Genomic DNA, 21,574 nt, shown 5'->3' with positions numbered 1-21,574 from the left:
GATAAGGGGTTTTTTTCTGTAATTTTGATCTCCGTACCTTAAAGCAGAAGGAAAGGCTAAATCACTGGGGGTGGCAAATGTTAGGCAACCCTCTGTGATTGTAATTGCTTACCTGGAACCCCAGGCTGGTACTTCTGTTATGAGAAGACGGCACTTAACAGGGGTTAATGCAGGTGAGTATTTCCTTCCTTCCTTCCTTCTCTTTTTGACAAGACCCGGGTCCCGCACATGTATAGTTGAAGCGAAGAGCTGGCTTTTTTTGTTTAGGTTTGGCTCTTCACTCCACTGCGCATATGCGAAGACCAGAAAAGATCCAGGCTGGTACAGTTTTCTTCTAACAGGAGCACTGGCCGTGGGTTTAAGGTAAGCAATTACAATTACTGTGTTATGCCTAACATTTTGGCAACTTCCTTCTCCTTTAAAGCTGGCCATACACGTGGCGATCTCACGATGTTTCGTACGACCGTCGGTCGCACGAAACATCGTCAGATCCGCCACACACCATTCAGGGCTGAATCGGCAGGTAAGGAGGTAGAAACAATAGGATTTCTACCTCCTTCTGCCGATTCAGCTCTGAAGGGAGAATTTTGGTCAGGCGCCTTCTATGGCGCCCGATCAAAATTTTCTAACTTGGCCGATCGGCGAGCCGACCGATTTCAGCAGCTTCCTGCGATATCGGTCGGCTCGCTGACATGCCATACACGCACCGATTATCGTACGAAACGAGGTTTCGTACGATAATATCGGTGCGTGTATGGCCACCTTAAGTCTACTAAAGAATCAATTTAAATAATTAAACCCGGACTGTTTTTCTTTTTTTAAGGACTAATTATATCTTACAAGGTACTTTTTTATGATTACAGAGAAACAAGAAATAATTTTTAAATATATAACTTTACTTAAAATGCACTCTGTGGGAGATGATTTTCCCATAATATGGAGCTTTCTGGCTAGCAAGTTTCTGCATAACAGATCACATACCTGTAATAGTAAATATTTCCATTGATGATTGTATGTTTCAACAACATGGCAAACATGCATTAGCTTTTATTATTCTGCCTGTATAGACTGATGAAAGTACAGTGCTGATTTTTCTATGATTTACTGTACAGATGCAGATTTCATAAATGACCCCCAGCAAATTTATTCTAGGCATGAAAAACTTCCTGCCCATTGCCAGTAAAAGTTATTAGCGACTTGGTTTGCTTCCACTATTATTTAGTAGACTTAAACCGTTTCCATTACTGAAATCTAAATATTTCACAGTGATAAAGTCAAGTTACTTGACAGAGATTACCCAAGGATAAACATTTATATCATGTAAATCCAATTTAGGAATTTTTAAAAAAATGTATAGTTCAAGACTAAGGGACTGTCGGCAGCTAGAATCGGCCCGTGTATGGAGACCTTAAAGGAGAAGAAAAGGCAAAGTCACTTGGGGTGTCAAAATGTTAGGCACCCCCAAGTGACTTAAATCGCCTACCTTGTACCCCAGGCTGGTGCCCCTGTTCGGAGAGAACAGCACCAGCCCGGGGTAGCTGCAGCACTTCCTGCTTTGCTTGCGCAGTAGCGTGAAAAGCTGAACTTTAACAGAAAAGTCGGCTTTTTACTCTACTGCACATGCGCCGCCCACTGGAATTTGCCAGAAAACGAAGCAGGAAGGAGGAAGCGCTGCGCTACAGGTGCCCCGGGCGGGTGCTGTTTTCTCCTAACAGGGGCACCAGCCCAGGGTACATGGTAGGCGATTAAAGTCACTTGGGGGTGCCTAACATTTTGGCACCCCCAAGTGACTTTGCCTTTCCTTCTCCTTTAAGTAGAGGTGTTTATCTCCGATGCTCCTAATTGGTAACATTTTGTAGCAAAGCTTCCTTGCGTCTCGTCCTTCACTGTAAGTTTCACAACATACAAAAGACAAAACCCTCCAAATCTATAGGTATGTCTTTAAATAATATCCAAATCCAGCTGTTCAGTAACTGTTTCTTTCAACCCCACACACCGTTTGCAGCCTTTGGAAAAAAAAACGTATCTTTAAAAGAACTACTAACACCAATAAAATGAAGTTTCTTTTTCTGTGGTTTAAATATAATGTATTTAATATGATGCATATGACAATAGAATAACCATTCATGGATTTAGAACAGTATAGGGGTTTGCTGGCAAACAAGTATTGTACGTACAAATCTTCATAATTTGGTCACCAAAAGCCACTATTGTGTTAGTCTGGTTGAGATTTCCCAATTATATTTATCATTTATATATTAATGGCTATCCCACTCAAGAATAAACACAAATGTTCATAGAAATAAGTCTTTCTTTGCAGAACAACCTATTCTCCTGTAACCGGAATAGTTCAAATACAAACCATTGAAGTTAAAGCCTAGTTCTTTATGGAGGTACATTTTTCTATTAGGGAAATATGGGCAATATATGGCTGATTTTTTTTTTTTTTTAACCTATTTCCGTTGCATTATCTAGAGGCTGGGTGCATTTAACTTGATACGTGCATTTGTTTTTAATCCAAAACTACAATGCTATTCCCCTACAATAACCTAGAACAAAACTGTTTTGGTAGAGTGTTCTATTAGTGTTCTTTTCCTTCCATATAGAAACTTTCTACAAAAGCCATTCACCTTACTATATTTGTTGTTTCACATCAGGCTTATATTATAATACTCAACTTTCATACTTTAAAGAGTACCCCATAAAAGACAGTTAATTAGTGAACAGACTGTTTAAAATATGTTAAAAATGCCTGTAATTTCTGTTGTTCAAAGGTTAACAGTATGGCTGCAGCATTCCCCTAATCACTTAGGATTCCTTTTCCCCCTGTAACCTACTTGGGGGCCCCTCCCTTAGGCAGTGGCTTTGGCTCTTAGTTAACTGGGCATGCTCAATTCTTCTCAACTCAGGTTACCAAACACGCCATCCAGTCTAGCAGCCAATGAAGAGATGGTACTGCTGGTTTCCATAGAAACTCTGCTCTAGCTGTGCTTTCTGCCAGAGAAACATGTTTTTTGTCCTAACCTCCTCTCCTGAGCTTTGCTTTACCATTTTACAGCTTACAGGGCACAATCCAAACAGGGCCTTTTATCAAAGTAACTCCTGCCTGTGTAAGCCTGCATTTTTCATTGCTGAACTTTACAGCACACATACTGTTTGCAGACATAAATGTGACTAAAGATGTGTGAGAGGGAAAATGGCCACCCGATGAAAGCTGATAGTGTTGGCAGACGGAGGGGATATATTGCAATACAAATTATGTGTTTTGGGTGGGGGGAGATGTGCCCAAATTATATACATGGTAGGAAAATGTAGGGGTTACATGTCCTTTAAGGGTAAAAGAGGACTTTATATAAATCTTTAGTGATGTTTTATAGGGATCTCTGGGCCGAGATCTAAGTTAAGTCATGTTATAGGATATAATGATGTTTTAAAGTTATTTATTCTATTTTTTTAAATAATAAACCGCAGTGACTGGTCCCATCAATATATGGAGTAACATGGCCCCCATAATATATGATGCACATAAATATGGCCCCATAAATGTATGGCATATAGTGCCCCCCACAATATATAACAGTAACTGGCCCCATGAATATACAGCACATAGTATCCCCCACAATATATGATACACAGTAATTGGTCCCAGCAGTATATTATACAGAGAGACCTAAACATATAAAAAGCACACATTATAACTACTGTTATTAACATGTATTTAGAGCCAAAATATTCTTCAGTGTTGCACAGTGAATGGTTTATAAATTTGCTACTCATTTTTTTTCCCTGATATTTATAATGCGCCTTATTGTTTAATGATGCCTCACTGTCTGCTTTGAGAAATTGAAAAAAACACTTAAGGGTTCATTTACTAGCCATCGGATTTTTTTTCTTCCAATTTAGGTTTTTAGCGCTAAAACTTTAATCAAAAGGGTCCTCCTTTTGCTTTGAAATTTTAGAGGTTTTTGTTTTTTGACGCTGTTTTTTGTGTGACAGTTCGAAAAGGTCGCTGTTGTCATGCGACAAGGCAAAAAATTTTCGTAAAAAATAATGAAAAATGTTAAACCTGCCCCATTGGTGTAAAAGTCACAATAATGCACTGATAATAAGCACTCCTCTCTGTCCCCTCTAGGTGTGCCCATGTGCTGGGGCACAGTTCTCCAAGGTCTCACACAACTAATAAGTTGTGCTGGACAATGGTTGTGTGTTTGAATATCATAGTGATGAATGTTCCACTTTAAAAATAGAAAATCTTTGGGTATGAGCATATTTGATTTGGTTGTGCTAAGGAAGGTACTCTTCCTTTCACAGAAAAATGGTAATTCAAATGAACCATTTTAAAGGACTTTCCACAAAACTTGGGCTGTGGTCAGGTTAGCGTTTTCTCTTACTTGTTTCTAACATTTTCTGACATGGTCCTCCAATTAAAAGAGATCATCTCTGTGCAAACACATTTCCTAGAAAAGGTTACCCAGCAGCAAGTCCATCTTAATTTAAAATATGACAATGTAATAAGTTTGAAGGCCATATATTATTTTGTTAATTTGTACTGTTAAGTAACAATGTTTTGGAATCGAGTCCTACTGTCTTGTGTGGGCTCAACAAAGGATGTGGCTTCCTTTAGATCAACACGTGATGTCATGACTGAGCAGTTCAAAAGGTTCTCATGTCTTTCTGCTTTTAGTTGCTTTTGATACCACACCTACACTGGAAAAAATGATACACTCCAATTTTTTTTTCTCTTCAAATTTTCATTTATGTTCAAAAGTTTCATTACATTGGCTAGCCTAAAAGTAGAAGTAGGTTATAGTTATTTTGATCAACAAACCATCAACAGATTAAGATCTTGTGCCTAGCTACAAAAATATATTTTGCTGTTTCTTTTGTTGACTTGTTTTATAGACTTTGAAGATAATGCCGCCTTTTAAATATACATTGTGTGATGATACATTATAAAGATGTTATTTTTTGTGTTCTAATTTTAACTATTAAACTTAACATCTCATTTTTGATAAATGTAATGAAGTTTAAAGTTACACAAAGTTATCAACTTTCTCAGTCAGTTTGTGTCCCTAATAGCAGCCTTTGTGAAAAACTATTTGCCCCCTTCCTGATTTCTTATTCTTTTGCATGTTTGTCACACTTAAATGTTTCTGCTCATCAAAAACCATTAACTATTAGTCAAAGATAACATAATTTAACACACAATGCAGTTTTTAAATGAAGGTTTACGTTATTAAGGGAGAAAAAAAACTCCAAATCTACATGGCCCTGTGTGAAAAATTTATTGCCCCCCTTGTTAAAAAATAACTTAACTGTGGTTTATCACACCTGAGTTCAATTTCTGTAGTCACCCCCAGGCCTGATTACTGCCACACCTGTTTCAATCAAGAAATCACTTAAATAGGAGCTACCTGACACAGAGAAGTAGACCAAAAGCACCTCAAAAGCTAGACATCATGCCAAGATCCAAAGAAATTGAGGAACAAATGAGAACAAAAGTAATTGAGATCTATCAGTCTGGTAAAGGTTATAAAGCCATTTCTAAAGCTTTGGGACTCCAGCGAACCACAGTGAGAGCCATTATCCACAAATGGCAAAAACATGGAACAGTGGTGAACCTTCCCAGGAGTGGCCAGCCGACCAAAATTACCCCAAGAGCGCAGAGACAACTCATCCGAGAGGCCACAAAAGACCCCAGAACAACATCTAAAGAACTGCAGGCCTCACTTGCCTCAATTAAGGTCAGTGTTCACGACTCCACCATAAGAAAGAGACTGGGCAAAAACGGCCTGCATGGCAGATTTCCAAGGCGCAAACCACTTTTAAGCAAAAAGAACATTAAGGCTTGTCTCAATTTTGCTAAAAAACATCTCAATGATTGCCAAGACTTTTGGGAAAATACCTTGTGGACAGACAAGACAGAAGTTGAACTTTTTGGAAGGTGCCTGTCCCGTTACATCTGGCGTAAAAGTAACACAGCATTTCAGAAAAAGAACATCATACCAACAGTAAAATATGGTGGTGGTAGTGTGATGGTCTGGGGTTGTTTTGCTGCTTCAGGACCTGGAAGGCTTGCTGTGATAGATGGAACCATGAATTCTACTGTCTACCAAAAAATCCTGAAGGAGAATGTCCGGCCATCTGTTCGTCAACTCAAGCTGAAGCGATTTTGGGTGCTGCAGCAGGACAATGACCCAAAACACACCAGCAAATCCACCTCTGAATGGCTGAAGAAAAACAAAATGAAGACTTTGGAGTGGCCTAGTCAAAGTCCTAAACTGAATCCTATTGAGATGTTGTGGCATGACCTTAAAAAGGCGGTTCATGCTAGAAAACCCTCAAATAAAGCTGAATTACAACAATTCTGCAAAGATGAGTGGGCCAAAATTCCTCCAGAGCGCTGTAAAAGACTTGTTGCAAGTTATCGCAAACGCTTGATTGCAGTTATTGCTGCTAAGGGTGGCCCAACCAGTTATTAGGTTCAGGGGGCAATTACTTTTTCACACAGGGCCATGTAGGTTTGGATTTTTTTTCTCCCTAAATAATAAAAACCCTCATTTTAAAAACTGCATTTTGTGTTTACTTGTGTTATCTTTGACTAATAGTTAAATGTGTTTGATGATCAGAAACATTTTGTGTGACAAACATGCAAAAGAATAAGAAATCAGGAAGGGGGCAAATAGTATATATATATATATATATATATATATATATATATATATATATATATATATATATACAGTGGAGGAAATAATTATTTGACCCCTCACTGATTTTGTAAGTTTGTCCAATGACAAAGAAATGAAAAGTCTCAGAACAGTATCATTTCAATGGTAGGTTTATTTTAACAGTGGCAGATAGCACATCAAAAGGAAAATCGAAAAAATAACTTTAAATAAAAGATAGCAACTGATTTGCATTTCATTGAGTGAAATAAGTTTTTGAACCCTCTAACAAAAAAAGACTTAATACTTAGTGGAAAAACCCTTGTTTGCAAGCACAGAGGTCAAACGTTTCTTGTAATTGATGACCAAGTTTGCGCACATTTTAGGAGGAATGTTGGTCCACTCCTCTTTGCAGATCATCTCTAAATCCCTAAGGTTTCGAGGCTGTCTCTGTGCAACTCTGAGCTTGAGCTCCCTCCATAGGTTTTCTATTGGATTAAGGTCCGGAGACTGACTAGGCCACTCCATGACCTTAATGTGCTTCTTCTTGAGCCACTCCTTTGTTGCCTTTGCTGTATGTTTTGGGTCATTGTCGTGCTGGAACACCCATCCACGACCCATTTTCAGTTTCCTGGCAGAGGGAAGGAGGTTGTCGTTCAGGATTTCACGATACATGGCTCCGTCCATTTTCCCGTTAATGCGAATAAGTTGTCCTGTGCCCTTAGCAGAAAAACACCCCCAAAGCAAAATGTTTCCACCCCCATGCTTGACGGTGGGGACGGTGTTTTGGGGGTCATAGGCAGCATTTTTCTTCCTCCAAACACAGCGAGTTGAGTTAATGCCAAAGAGCTCTATTTTGGTCTCATCAGACCACAGCACCTTCTCCCAGTCACTCACAGAATCATTCAGGTGTTCATTGGCAAACTTCAGACGGGCCTGCACATGTGCCTTCTTGAGCAGGGGACCTTGCGAGCCCTTCAGGATTTTAATCCATTGCGGTGTAATGTGTTTCCAATGGTTTTCTTGGTGACTGTGGTCCCTGCTAATTTGAGGTCATTAACTAACTCCTGCCGTGTAGTTCTAGGATGCTTTTTCACCTTTCTCAGAATCATTGACACCCCATGAGGTGAGATCTTGCGTGGATCCCCAGAGCGAGGTCGATTGATGGTCATTTTGTGCTCCTTCCATTTTCGAACAATCGCACCAACAGTTGTCACCTTCTCTCCCAGCTTCTTGCTAATGGTTTTGTAGCCCATTCCAGCCTTGTGCAGGTCTACAATTTTGTCTCTGACATCCTTGGACAGCTCTTTGGTCTTTCCCATGTTGGAGAGTTTGGAGTCTGCTTGATTGATTGATTCTGTGGACAGGTGTCTTTTATACAGGTGACTAGTTAAGACAGGTGTCCTTAATGAGGTTGACTAATTGAGTAGAAGTGTCTAACCACTCTGTGGGAGCCAGAACTCTTAATGGTTGGTAGGGGTTCAAAAACTTATTTCACTCAATGAAATGCAAATCAGTTGCTATCTTTTATTTAAAGTTATTTTTTCGATTTTCCTTTTGATGTGCTATCTGCCACTGTTAAAATAAACCTACCATTGAAATGATACTGTTCTGAGACTTTTCATTTCTTTGTCATTGGACAAACTTACAAAATCAGTGAGGGGTCAAATAATTATTTCCTCCACTGTATATATGTGTATATATATATATATATATATATATATATATATATATATATATATATATATATATATATATATATAATATATATATAATTTTTTTTTTAAAATTTTATTAATTATAAATGAGAAGCATGTATATTATTATAAGCATTTCGTAAAACATATACCTTACTACCATTCATAGGACGGCCACAGCTAAAGGACATTCATAACCAGGCAGGTCAAGTGGTATTAGTTTTTGGTAGGAGCCATTTCTGTTCAGTCTAAACCAGCCTTAATCAAGATAAGTGACGCTACAGATCAAATACTATATGAGTCCAGAGCTTTAAGTATACATTTGTCAATGCAAGCATATTGCCTTTACGTGGAAACTTTACCTACTTTAGTTCCAGTTTGTAAACTTACGCAAGTTTGTCCAATTTTGTTGCCTGGGCTGGAGGATGTCAGAAAGTACATTTGCATCTGTCTTTATAACTTGCCAGTAGTTAAACATCAGAAAGGTATTTTCTGTCTCGCACTGGAGTAGATTTGTGTGCAACAAAATGCACTATGTTGACCTGAACTGTCGTACTGGCTTACAATTTGTGTGTGCCTATATGAACAAATCTTACTCTTGCATGCTGGTAGGAAAGCATGTATAATGCATAGAGCCAGTTGCATGGTAAGAGCTGAATGGATAACTTGGTTGGTAGAAGAATTACAAGTAACAATGAAAGAGAGAATGAGGACTTAGTGGGAGAGGTAAGCACTAATTAAACCATATGGAGTAATGCACAGGTGTCAAAAAGTGAAGAGGCAAATAGAGGTTATTATGTATGTATAACTTTATTTATTAAGCGCTACAAGGATACACAGCACTGTATAATCTTTAAATATATACAGTTACACACAGGAAGGACAAGTGTCATAATAACTACCATAAATAAGTATACAATGGAAAATAATTATAAAAATTATTAAATAAAATTTACAAAAAATGTTAGTGTGGGATACTTACAAAAGGATAATGGGAAGGGTAAGAAAGTGGCAAATATCAGACAAATGCGTTAAGAGCAAGCATAAGAATAAAGGACAGAAAAATTGTTAATGAGAAAGGCAGCAAATATAGCTCATGGTGATCATGGTGACGCAAAGGTAGGTATAGGCAGCCTGCGCCTTTGCCTTTTCATTTCCTGCTTATGAAGCAGGTTACTTTTGTTAGTTTTTATACAAAACTCATGAGAAGGCAGTTCTGATCAGCTTTCACTAGCTTTTAATTATGGGATGATATTTTTATGCTCCATGCTCTTATGTCTTGCTTCCTTCACAAAAGCCATTTCTAGGATGTGTGTTTCCTTTAGACTTGCTCTTTAGACAAGTCCTAGTTTACACATTTCAGTATTGGGCTTGTAAATCATCACTACAGTTGCAGCTTTTATGATGAAATGTAATTTTTAGTGATCCTTTGGTGGCTCATTTTCAGATAGAAATGGAATATCTCCTATGGTAACTTGAGATTGTCCTCTTAACATTGGTTGTTAAAATAGGAATTGCATCAACAAATGTTTCAGCCAGTCTGAATAGGTATTCATTTGTTATTTAAATTCCTTTGTACTATGTTTAAGGATTTTTTTCCCTGCAGAGCCTGCTCCTATTTGCCCCCTCCCCCCAACATTTTGATAGTATTTACATCCAGGCTTTGACTTGGCTATTCCAGAATCCTCCTTGTCTTTTTCACTTATTCCTTGATGGATTTATCAAAAATGTTTAGGGGCATTGTCATGTTGCAAGGTCTTATTTTGGTTTACCTTTTCTCACATTATCCTTACGCATTCTTTGGTGCAGTGAAGAGCTCAAAGTGGATATTATGATGGTGCCCTGATGCAGAAGATACAATCTGTAATCTTTGCTTTTCCGTTGCTTACAGTTGGTATCATGTTATTAAGAATTGGATTTTGCCAAACATGTTTTGTGCTTGCCTGCTGAAAAATTCCACTCATCACTATGTGATGTTCTTGCTGAACAGCAAAGGATTCCTCGTCAAATTCCTCACATGTTGAGGAATTTATGAAGCCTCTCTTTTTAATGGTAGACTCATGCACTTTAAAATCAGTAGTGGCAAAAGTTTTCCTGTAGTTCCCGAGATAAAAGTCTAGGGTTCTTAGAAACATCTGGATCTTGCACTGAACTTGCTGTGACAGCCTAGCTTGGCCAAGTAGGCAGTTTGAAATTTTCCACTGGCATCCACTTTCCACAGGCATTTACAAACTTCTCTTTAGACTGCTATTTCAGTGTAAGCATGGTGGTACCATATAGTTCGACAACAAACCAGACTAAATGTCTGATGTTTAAAACGGGTAGTTCAAGAGCCTCTCAAATGATTTTAATAATTTGTATCTGATCTGGTGCATCAATATTAGTGGTTTGAGTAATTGATAAATATTTGGCTGTACTAACTTATTCTTAAGCCACATTTGCATTTGTGTATTTAAATTACTATTGGACTACAATAGTAAATTATGTCTGATATTTGTTATATCACCTTTACCAAGTAATGTAGAAATTAAGAGCAAATGTATGTTTAAAAAGTCAGAAATTGTCATGGGGCAAACTTACTTTTTCATGTGACTATAGGTTACCATCTATGCCTCTGTTGTGCCTTTAGCTACTACATATGTCCACATGTTTAGGATTATGGCAAAGATGGAACTTTTAATGCTGCTTTGCTCAGGCAGAAAACAGCGGCAGGCAGAATTCCCAGCCACACTTGCCACTTCATACACACTTTGCAAAACTGTGCTTATGGCACACACTGGTGGTAACAAGTAGGCTCTGTTCCTGCCGGTGTTCTCATGGCAGTCAGAGTTTGGATGATTTAACCACTGCTGTTTTTTGCTTAAGCACAATAGCTTTATCATAGATCTTAAAATTGAAATTCTGCCACTTTGCGCCACATGTCTGCGCTTACTCAAATCTAGAATCAATATATTCTTTAAACACCAGTGCACAGTATTTCCAAAAGGCCCCTTTCCTTCACATATTCACTACACTTTTCCTCTGTTTATATTGCTCCCCTAAGACTAAGACCTAAGACTCGCGAGGCTTTTTCCCGAAATCGCCCCGCCGGCGACTTACACGTTCGCCGGTGGGATGGCAGGGGGAAGGCAACTCGGGGAGATTAGTCGCCCGCGAGCAGGGAGTTTTGCCGCGGGCGACTAAATCTCCCCGTGTACCAGAGCCCTAAATTGCAAGCTTTGACAAACAAGGGCATTTCTACTCTTTAATTTTTCTCCCATTCAACAAATAAAATATGGAAATGGCTATTTTCATATACTGGATATAAAAAGTCTACCCACCCCTGCAAAATGTCATGTTTTGGTGATTCCACCTTTATTGCAAAATTGCCATCTATACAAAGAAGTTAAAAACAGATTAATAGTCCAGTAAAAGAAGGAAAAGCAATAATCATACAAAAATCTGGTGGCATTATTATTATTAATAATAATAATAATAGAAGTATCTGCATTCAGAATCAACTAATCACATTTAGGGGCTGATTTATCAAAGTACCACAGGTCTGAAATACAACAAAATTGTATTTGTTCGTACTTTGTGTATTTTCTGCGACTTTTTCGTACTTTACGCAACTTTTTCATACTTTGCAACAAAATTTGTGCGACAAAGTCGCATTATCGGGCCAAGTACGAAAGTTTCGTATTCATTCAAGCTTCGGTATCGTGACTTTCCTTGGGCCAGGTTGGAGCTGCAGAGTGCCATTGAGTCCTATGGGAGGCTTCCAAAATCATGCACGAAGGAACAAAGTCAGAGAGGTTTTCCTGCCGTTTATGATCGTTCGGATATGAAAATTTTGTGATTTTCGGATTGCCAATACGATATTATTGTGACTAATAAGATTTTTCATAAGCATTTTCGTGATATTTGCGATCATCAGAAATTATCGTATCTAATCCGAATTTTACCCATTTTGGGATTTGACATCGTACTTTGATGAATGTGCCCCTTAGTCTCATCTCAAATAGTAGTTAGTATGCACCTGACCTCAATTAAATTGACTCTGATTAAGCTTAGATAAAGTCTGGCTGGTCCTGTAGGATTATTCTCTACTCTAGCGCATCATCACAAAAACACCTTTTTCAGAAAGGTCTATGTAAATACAGACATAAGCACTCACAGAAACGCTGCACTGCCTTCTCTGTCAAAACATTAGTTGTGTCTGTTATTCTCTGCCAGAGACACACAGCTCTCTGCTCTCTCCTGCTCCACCTTCCCTAAAGAATGCTAAGAACTCACTCCCCCCCCCCCCCCCCTTAGGAATGTGGCTCTGAGCCAATCAGCAGGAAGCTGATATATAGTTTTACAAACTGCACATGTACATGTCTTGCTTTTGGTGCAGGAGCGAGGCATTATGGGAACTTCAACTCCAAACTCCAAATCTCGCCTCAAAGCCATAAATTTCAAAATGGGCACCTACTTTGAGGCCAATAAGAGCAACATCAAAGGGACTAGTGATGAGAGAATTTTTTTGCAAGGCGTGGATATGTAGCAAATTTCCACATTTCACCATTGGCAAATTGTTTATCGAAACTTTTATATACACCACAAAATACAAGAGAAGTCAAATTTTGGCACTTACCTGGTGACACCAATGAAAAAGTAACTTTGGATTTTTTTTTTTTTTTATTTATTTTATTGCCCTTGCAGGTGGAAATTTAATGTGAGCGACAGAATGTCCTTAAAATGTAACAAATACTGACCAAGTGCTATAAGAAACTATTTAGAACAATGATTTGCAGGGCCGTAGCAACCACAGGGCTCTCTACAAATATTCTACATTTATTTCCCATCAATCTACATGACAGTAAAAATAAATTAAGATTAATTATTGGGTGCATATGTAGAACTCTGACAACTCCCAATACGTAACTATGTTCTGTGAGTTTTTAGATTAGAAAACTGGAAAAACACAACAAGTAAATATAACAATTATGACTTGGAATTATCACTTGGAATTCCAATATATTCAGAATAAAGAAATCATGAAAAATGAATTGTACATACCAACTAAGCAAGCTGTCTTTCAAAAATACATTAAAGGAGAAAGAAAGGTAAAAACTAAGTAAGCTTTATCAGAAAGGTCAATGTAAATACAGCCATAAGCACTCACAGAAACGCTGCACTGAGTCCTCTATCAAAAGATTTGCTGTGTCTGTTTTCCTGTGCCAAAGACACGCAGCTCTCTCCTCTCTCGCCTCTCCTGCTCCCCCCTCCCTCAAGAATGCTTAGAACTCCCTCCTCCCCTTAGGAATGTGGATCTGAGCCAATCAGCAGGAAGCTTCCTCATAGTCTCACTAACTGAGCATGTTCACCGGTCTTGCTCTTGGTGCAGGAGCGAGGCATTATGGGAACTTTCTTTACACAGCTCAGCTTTTTTTCTTCCTGTTTGGCTTCTGATCGTCTGAACAGGTGAAATATGGGGAGACTTAAGGGCACTATTGAGAGAACTGAAGGTATGTCTGTAGCTTGAAATTTACTCTTTATTAGCCGTTCCTTCTCCGTTAATTGCTCCAAGTATCAGTCAATTTTTTCACAAAACCTTAAAGCATCTGATAGGAAGCTGAAGAGGAACTTCACCTTTCAGAATGACAACGACCCAAAGCATGCATTTAAAGCAACAAAGCAATGACTATACTAAAGAAGGATCAGTGTTCTGGAAAGGCCCAGCCTTTGTGGGGTGACCTGAAGAGAGTTGTGCACAAGAGATGCCTTTGCAATTTGACAGATCTGGTAATTAAATAAAACAGTGCTTCAACTAAGCATTAGTTTAGGGGGCGTGCACTCGAATGCAACTGGGTTTTTGTATAACTTCTTTTTTATACTGTATCTGATTGTTTTTGATTTATCTCAGTTTCTTTTTTTTAAAAAAACCTACCATTTTGCAGGGATGTGTAGACCTTTTATATCCAGTACAAGAGGGTGAAAAATGTTTGGAAAGGTTGCCGAAAAACTAGAAGGCTACTGGGTTGAATTGGAAGGGCACATCTAATGAACATATGATCGTAACTGGAGGCCACATGTCCAAAAGCACCTTATACAAACAGAAAATCAGTACTATCAGCTAGTACTATTTTTAATTATACATTACATAATTTTAATTATAAAGTAGGTGATGATTGGAGCCCATTTCCAGAAGTAGCAATAAAACAAATAATGAAATAGATATGAGACATGCTTGGTTTTTTTGTTTTTTCTCCAGCGGCTTTGTTTTATTGCACATTGATTGCACATTATCCATGTTTACCACAATAGATTGTGTCTCAATTTATATTTTTTAAAATTGGCCCAAGTAGTAATCACTACCAGTCTGCTAAACCTAACACAGTGTCTGCTTATATTTAGAAAGTGGTGTTTATGATCACTTCCAGCTCATATCTGGGTAAAAAAAAAATATTGGATCAGTTGTTGGCACTGTGAATGTCTTACTTTGGTAGTAATTGCATCTAAGGAAGTTGATTACACTGCGGCTTAAAATAAAATTATTTATTTTGCTGCACAAATTGGATCCCTGCTATTACATGCTTTAAAAGATGATGGCAAATGTTATCAGCTTTTTAATAATTTCCCGCACTCAACAATTTTGGAACAATTCCTCTGGTTTATATAGACACTATTTGAATAGTCTGTTCATTCAAAAAATGTGTTTGCATGTTTGTGATGTTATTATTTACAAATACAGCTTTTTATCCTATGAAATTTGCAATTCTTGCTAAATGTAAAATTTCCTTTTTCTTTTGTGTTATTACGCTTGGCTGTCCAACATTTCAATTCCAATATCAATATGAAATTGGACCTCCCTTTGCTGCTAGAACAGCCTCTTCTCTTCTGGGAACAGTCGTCATTCACTGGTATTCAGGTGGAATCAGGTACAAGCCAATCAAGTTCTTTCACTCAGCCAACCCATTCTGTACAAAACTTACTTTGTGCATTATTCTATTTAAATAGGAATGAGCCTTTTCCAAAACTGCTACCACAAAGTAGAATGTATGGCATAGACAAGAAGTTCATTGTACAATGTATCCTTAAAGGAGAAGGAAAGGCTAATAAAGAGTTAATCTCAAGCTGCAGGCATACCTTCAGTTGTCTCAATAGTGCCCTTAAGTCTCCCCATACTTCACCTGTTCAGAAGATCAGAAGCCGCGTAGAGAAGATTTCCATAATGCATTGCTCCTTCCAGACTTGGCAACTTGATACAGTAGGCGGCGCATGCGCACACAGCAGGAGCGTCCGGTTGCCATGGCGACGCAGCATTGGAGAACTCTGTGACATGCAGGTGCGGGGAGCGGCAGAGGCTTTGTGGCAGGAGCGGGGAGTGGAGGGGGGGCTGGCTTGTGCTTTTCAGCCCATACAGACATGCTGGACAAGATGGCGGCGCCGTTCACTGAAACAAGTATGTAGGTTCTAGTATGTGTATCTCTGTAAATCTTTCTCTAGGCAAGCCAGAAATATAGCGTTTTTACACAGCAATAGTAGTACTATTTAATAGTGTGCTTAATAGGTTTTGACTTTCCTTCTCCTTTAAAGGACTAGGAAAGTAAAAATCACTGAAAATCACTACTTCAGGTATCTGCTGATAATCTGGTTGATCTTGTTTTTTGGGCCAGTGCATCCCTTTGTTGTAATATGCGCCAGCCAGTTGATATATTCCTAACAGGGCTGCCCCTCATCCTAGACTAAATCAATATTCCCCCCCCCCCCCCCCCAAACATTGCCATCAGTATAAGGTATTCAGGCAAGTTTTTCTAGCATTTGTTAAACCCAGACTTTTTGATCAGAGTGTTAGAATGTGATATGCCATATATTAATCCAGAGGATGTATTTTTACTGTTTCAGACTCAAATGGGTGTGACCTTTACACTACACCAAGGCTTGTCATTTCACTTGGTGGTAGTGGGTTTCATTAAAACCCTTCTCATTACCAGTAGATGCTACTGGACACAGTTTTATCTCAGCCTGAAAACTATAGGCCTGTTAGTCTAACATCAGTAGTAGGAAAACTTTTGCAAGGGGTAATAAGGGATAGGGTACTTGAATACATTGCAGTTCACAATACTATTAGTTTGTGCCAGCATGGTTTTATGCGTAACAGATCTTGCCAGACTAATTTAGTCGCCTTTTATGAAGAGGTGAGCAGGAACCTCGATGCTGGAATGGCAGTTGATGTCATCTACTTGGACTTTGCTAAAGCGTTTGATAGAGTACCTCACAGAAGGTTAATGATCAAATTGAGGAATATTGGCCTAGAACATAATATCTGTAATTGGATAGAGAATTGGCTGAAGGATAGATTACAAAGAGTGGTGGTAAATGGAACATTTTCTAATTGGACCAGTGTTGTTAGTGGAGTACCGCAGGGGTCAGTCCTTGGTCCCTTGCTTTTTAACTTGTTTATTAATGACCTGGAGGTGGGCATAGAGAGTACTGTTTCTATTTTTGCTGATGAACTATAAGTTCCATGCAGGATGCTGCCACTTTGCAGAGCGTTTTGACAAAATTGGAAATCTGGGCAGCAAACTGGAAAATGAGGTTCAATGTTGATAAGTGCAAAGTTATACATTTTGGTAGAAATAATATAAACACAAACTATCTACCGAATGGTAGTTAGTTGGGGGTATCCTTAATGGAGAAGAATCTAGGGGTTATTGTAGATAACAAGTCTAATTCCAGGCAGTGTCATTCTGTGGCTACTAAAGCAAATAAAATTCTGTCTTGTATAAAAAAGGGCATTGACTCAAGGGATGAGAACATAATTTTGCCCCTTTATAGGTCCCTGGTAAGGCCTCACCTTGAGTATGCAGAGCAGTTTTGGGCTCCAGTCCTTAAGAAGGATATTAATGAGCTGGAGAGAGTGCAGAGACGGCAACTAAACTGGTAAAGGGGATGGAAGATTTAAACTATGAGGCTAGACTGTCGAGGCTGGAGTTGTTTTCTTTGGAAAAGAGGCACTTGCGAGGGGACATGATTACTCTGTACAAGTACATTAGAGGGGATTATAGGTAGATGGGGGATGTTCTTTTTTCCCATAAAACCAATCAACGCACCAGAGGTCACCCCTTTAGATTAGAGGAACAGAGCTTCCATTTGAAGCAGCGTAGGTGGTTTTTCACGGTGAGGGCAGTGAGGTTGGGGAATGCCCTTCCTAGAGATGTGGTAATGGCAGATTCTGTTAATGCCTTTAAGAGGGGCCTGGATGAGTTCTTGAACAATCAGAATATCCAAGGCTATTGTGATACTAATATCTACAGTTAGTATTAGTGGTTATATATACAGTGGTGTGAAAAACTATTTGCCCCCTTCCTGATTTCTTATTCTTTTGCATGTGTGTCACAGTTAAATGTTTCTGCTCATCAAAAACCATTAACTATTAGTCAAAGATAACATAATTGAACACAAAATGCAGTTTTTAAATGAAGGTTTACGTTATTAAGGGAGAAAAAAAACTCCAAATCTACATGGCCCTGTGTGAAAAAGTGATTGCCCCCCTTGTTAAAAAATAACTTAACTGGTTTATCACACCTGAGTTCAATTTCTGTAGTCACCCCCAGGCCTGATTACTGCCATACCTGTTTCATAGGAGCTACCTGACACAGAGAAGTAGACCAAAAGCACCTCAAAAGCTAGACATCATGCCAAGATCCAAAGAAATTGAGGAACAAATGAGAACAAAAGTAATTGAGATCTATCAGTCTGGTAAAGGTTATAAAGCCATTTCTAAAGCTTTGGGACTCCAGCGAACCACAGTGAGAGCCATTATCCACAAATGGCAAAAACATGGAACAGTGGTGAACCTTCCCAGGAGTGGCCGGCCGACCAAAATTACCCCAAGAGCGCAGAGACAACTCATCCGAGAGGCCACAAAAGACCCCAGGACAACATCTTAAGAACTGCAGGCCTCACTTGCCTCAATTAAGGTCAGTGTTCACGACTCCACCATAAGAAAGAGACTGGGCAAAAACGGCCTGCATGGCAGATTTCCAAGGCGCAAACCACTTTTAAGCAAAAAGCATTAAGGCTCGTCTCAATTTTGCTAAAAAACATCTCAATGATTGCCAAGACTTTTGGGAAAATACCTTGTGGACCGACGAGACAAAAGTTGAACTTTTTGGAAGGTGCGTGTCCCGTTACATCTGGCGTAAAAGTAACACAGCATTTCAGAAAAAGAACATCATACCAACAGTAAAATATGGTGGTGGTAGTGTGATGGTCTGGGGTTGTTTTGCTGCTTCAGGACCTGGAAGGCTTGCTGTGATAGATGGAACCATGAATTCTACTGTCTACCAAAAAATCCTGAAGGAGAATGTCCGGCCATCTGTTCGTCAACTCAAGCTGAAGCGATCTTGGGTGCTGCAGCAGGACAATGACCCAAAACACACCAGCAAATCCACCTCTGAATGGCTGAAGAAAAACAAAATGAAGACTTTGGAGTGGCCTAGTCAAAGTCCTGACCTGAATCCTATTGAGATGTTGTGGCATGACCTTAAAAAGGCGGTTCATGCTAGAAAACCCTCAAATAAAGCTGAATTACAACAATTCTGCAAAGATGAGTGGGCCAAAATTCCTCCAGAGAGCTGTAAAAGACTCGTTGCAAGTTATCGCAAACGCTTGATTGCAGTTATTGCTGCTAAGGGTGGCCCAACCAGTTATTAGGTTCAGGGGGCAATTACTTTTCAGCAGTGTACATTCCTACTGAGGACATATAATTTCCCATAGACTATCCTGATACTTGGCTAAAAGTATGTCTGAATACCTTTTGGCAATATGTTGGATACAAATATTATTACAAAAATTTGTAACTTCTTTATTTATGTGTTCAGAAATGACATTACTGAATTCAATAACCTTTCTAAGTAGAGTTGCCACCTCACTGGTTTTAAACCTCCTCCCAGTGTCTGTGGCTTGAAAAACTAGGCATGTTCATCTGAATCGAGGATGTCATTTGCTAACATCATAGGCCTGCCCTTTTTGTTTGAATTCTGCTTCTGACAAAGGTGGCAACCATGTTTCTGAGGGATTTTTCTCTTATTCAGTAGGAGGTCAACAAATTATTTTTGTGCAAAAAGAACATTGGACTCGTGTCACCGTATAGCATTCATTTGGGCACAGAATACAACAACGATTTTCACTGACCATTTTTTTCCTCGGAAGAAGGTCTATGTCTACTTTTTGATCACAAAACTTCAGGTCCCCATCTAAAATGGTGTGCAGACCTCGCTGACCAAATGAGCTTAGGGTTTCCAAAATCACAGGCCTAGGGTACCCCAAAATCGCATGCTTTTTCCTATAGCCAAAACTAATATGATGTATTAGGAAGCATAAAATGACCTCTCATTTCATTTTATACATTTTTACCTTCATTTTGTGTTAGTGAATACAGGATACTTCTTAGCTACATTAGTATTTGCCTCACTGAAGTGTTTGATTTCAGAGTGAAAGATGACTTTCACCTCAGTCGTAGGAGACCTTATTTTCCAGTCACAAAAAAAGCTTTTGTGCTTTGTAGCTTTTTTTCTCTGAAAACCCCAAAGGTTCTTTGAATAAAGTGTTCTGAGTATATCGCACGCAGAATGAAACTGTGTGCATGTGAAATGTTTATAGGCAGAAAGAAAGCCCCTGGTACATGTAAGGAAATAACCATTTTTTTTTTTTTTTACTGTAAGGAAAAAAAGTTTTTCTGTAATGCTTTGATATCTAGAATACATTCTAGATCAAGATTATTAACAACTCAGCTGACTGCCAGCTGCCAGAGTTTGTAATTTTCATGCATAGCCAAGTCAAGTACTGGTGCCCAAGGCAAGTACCTCTTGTCCCCCCACCTACTCCCACTTGCCTGCTTGACGCTCTCTACACAAATTTCCTCCCTCAACTCACTTGCCTTTATAAGAACTGTATAGCAGCCTCATGCTTTTATACAAATTGGGGAACTTGTTAATGACTTTTTATATATTTATAAATTACAACAGCAGATACATTATCCACTATATAATACACAAAAGTAGGGCTGGGCGATATACCGTTTAATACCGAATACCGGTGTTTTTTTTTTTTTTTTAAACTATATAAATTTTTCAGATACCGGGGTGTCGGGGTACTCACCCGTGCGGCCCGGTCTCGCGGGACGGTGCGCGTGCGTCAAAGCGCACGTACATGTCAAAGCATGCACGTCTGTGACGCGCTGATGGCGCCGGTTCTGCGCATGCGCGGAGGGTATTTAAAGCTATCAAACGCCTCCTCCTGTGCTATGTTGTCTGCGGCCTTGCCTGGGAAACTAAGCCTGCCTGATTTACCTTACGACTTTCTGTTGCCGATCCTTCCCTTGCCTGACTCTAATTTTCAATACTGCAGTAATTATTCTCTAATTTATTAGGAAATGGGGTTAACACCTAATTATGCATGGAAAAAAAAATACCGTCAAATACCGTGACACCGATATAATTTTGAAAAATACCGTGATATAAATTTTTGGTCATACCGCCCAGCTCTACACAAAAGCCATGAATAGCCTGTAAATTTTAATTTTATAAACTTAGCAATGTTGTCATTTATGAACAGTGCTTAGTGATGTTATTTTTGCCACCGAATAAAGGATCTAGGGGTTTTTGTTGATAACAAGTTGTCTAATGCCAGGCAGTGTCATTCTGTGGCTACTAAAGCAAATAAAGTGCTGTCTTGTATAAAAAAGGGCATTGACTCAAGGGATGAGAACATAATTTTGCCCCTTTATAGGTCCCTGGTAAGGCCTCACCTTGAGTATGCGGTGCAGTTTTGGGCTCCAGTCCTTAAGAGGGATATTAATGAGCTGGAGAAAGTGCAGAGACGTGCAACTAAACTGGTTAAGGGGATGGAAGATTTAAACTATGAGGTGAGACTGTCGAGGTTGAGGTTGTTTTCTCTGGAAAAGAGGCGCCTACGAGGGGACATGATTACTCTGTACAAGTACATTAGAGGGGATTATAGGCAGATGGGGATGTTCTTTTTTCCCATAAAAACAATCAACGCACCAGAGGTCACCCCTTTAGATTAGAGGAACGGAGCTTCCATTTGAAGCAGCATAGGTGGTTTTTCACGGTGAGGGCAGTGAGGTTGTGGAATGCCCTTCCTAGTGATGTGGTAATGGCAGATTCTGTTAATGCCTTTAAGAGGGGCCTGGATGAGTTCTTGATCAATCAGAAT

General features: G+C 39.1%; 1 protein-coding gene across 2 annotated transcripts in view; it reads left to right on the top strand.

Annotated features, from left to right (window-relative positions):
• hbs1l (HBS1 like translational GTPase) overlaps positions 1 to 21,574 on the top strand; it is a 66,345-nt gene that overhangs the window by 14,077 nt on the left and 30,694 nt on the right.

This window comes from Xenopus tropicalis, chromosome 5 (assembly GCF_000004195.4).
Source record: "Xenopus tropicalis strain Nigerian chromosome 5, UCB_Xtro_10.0, whole genome shotgun sequence".
NCBI classification, from domain to species: Eukaryota; Metazoa; Chordata; class Amphibia; order Anura; family Pipidae; genus Xenopus; species Xenopus tropicalis.
Note: the sequence above shows the minus strand (reverse complement) of the source record. Positions and strands in the feature narration are given on the sequence as shown.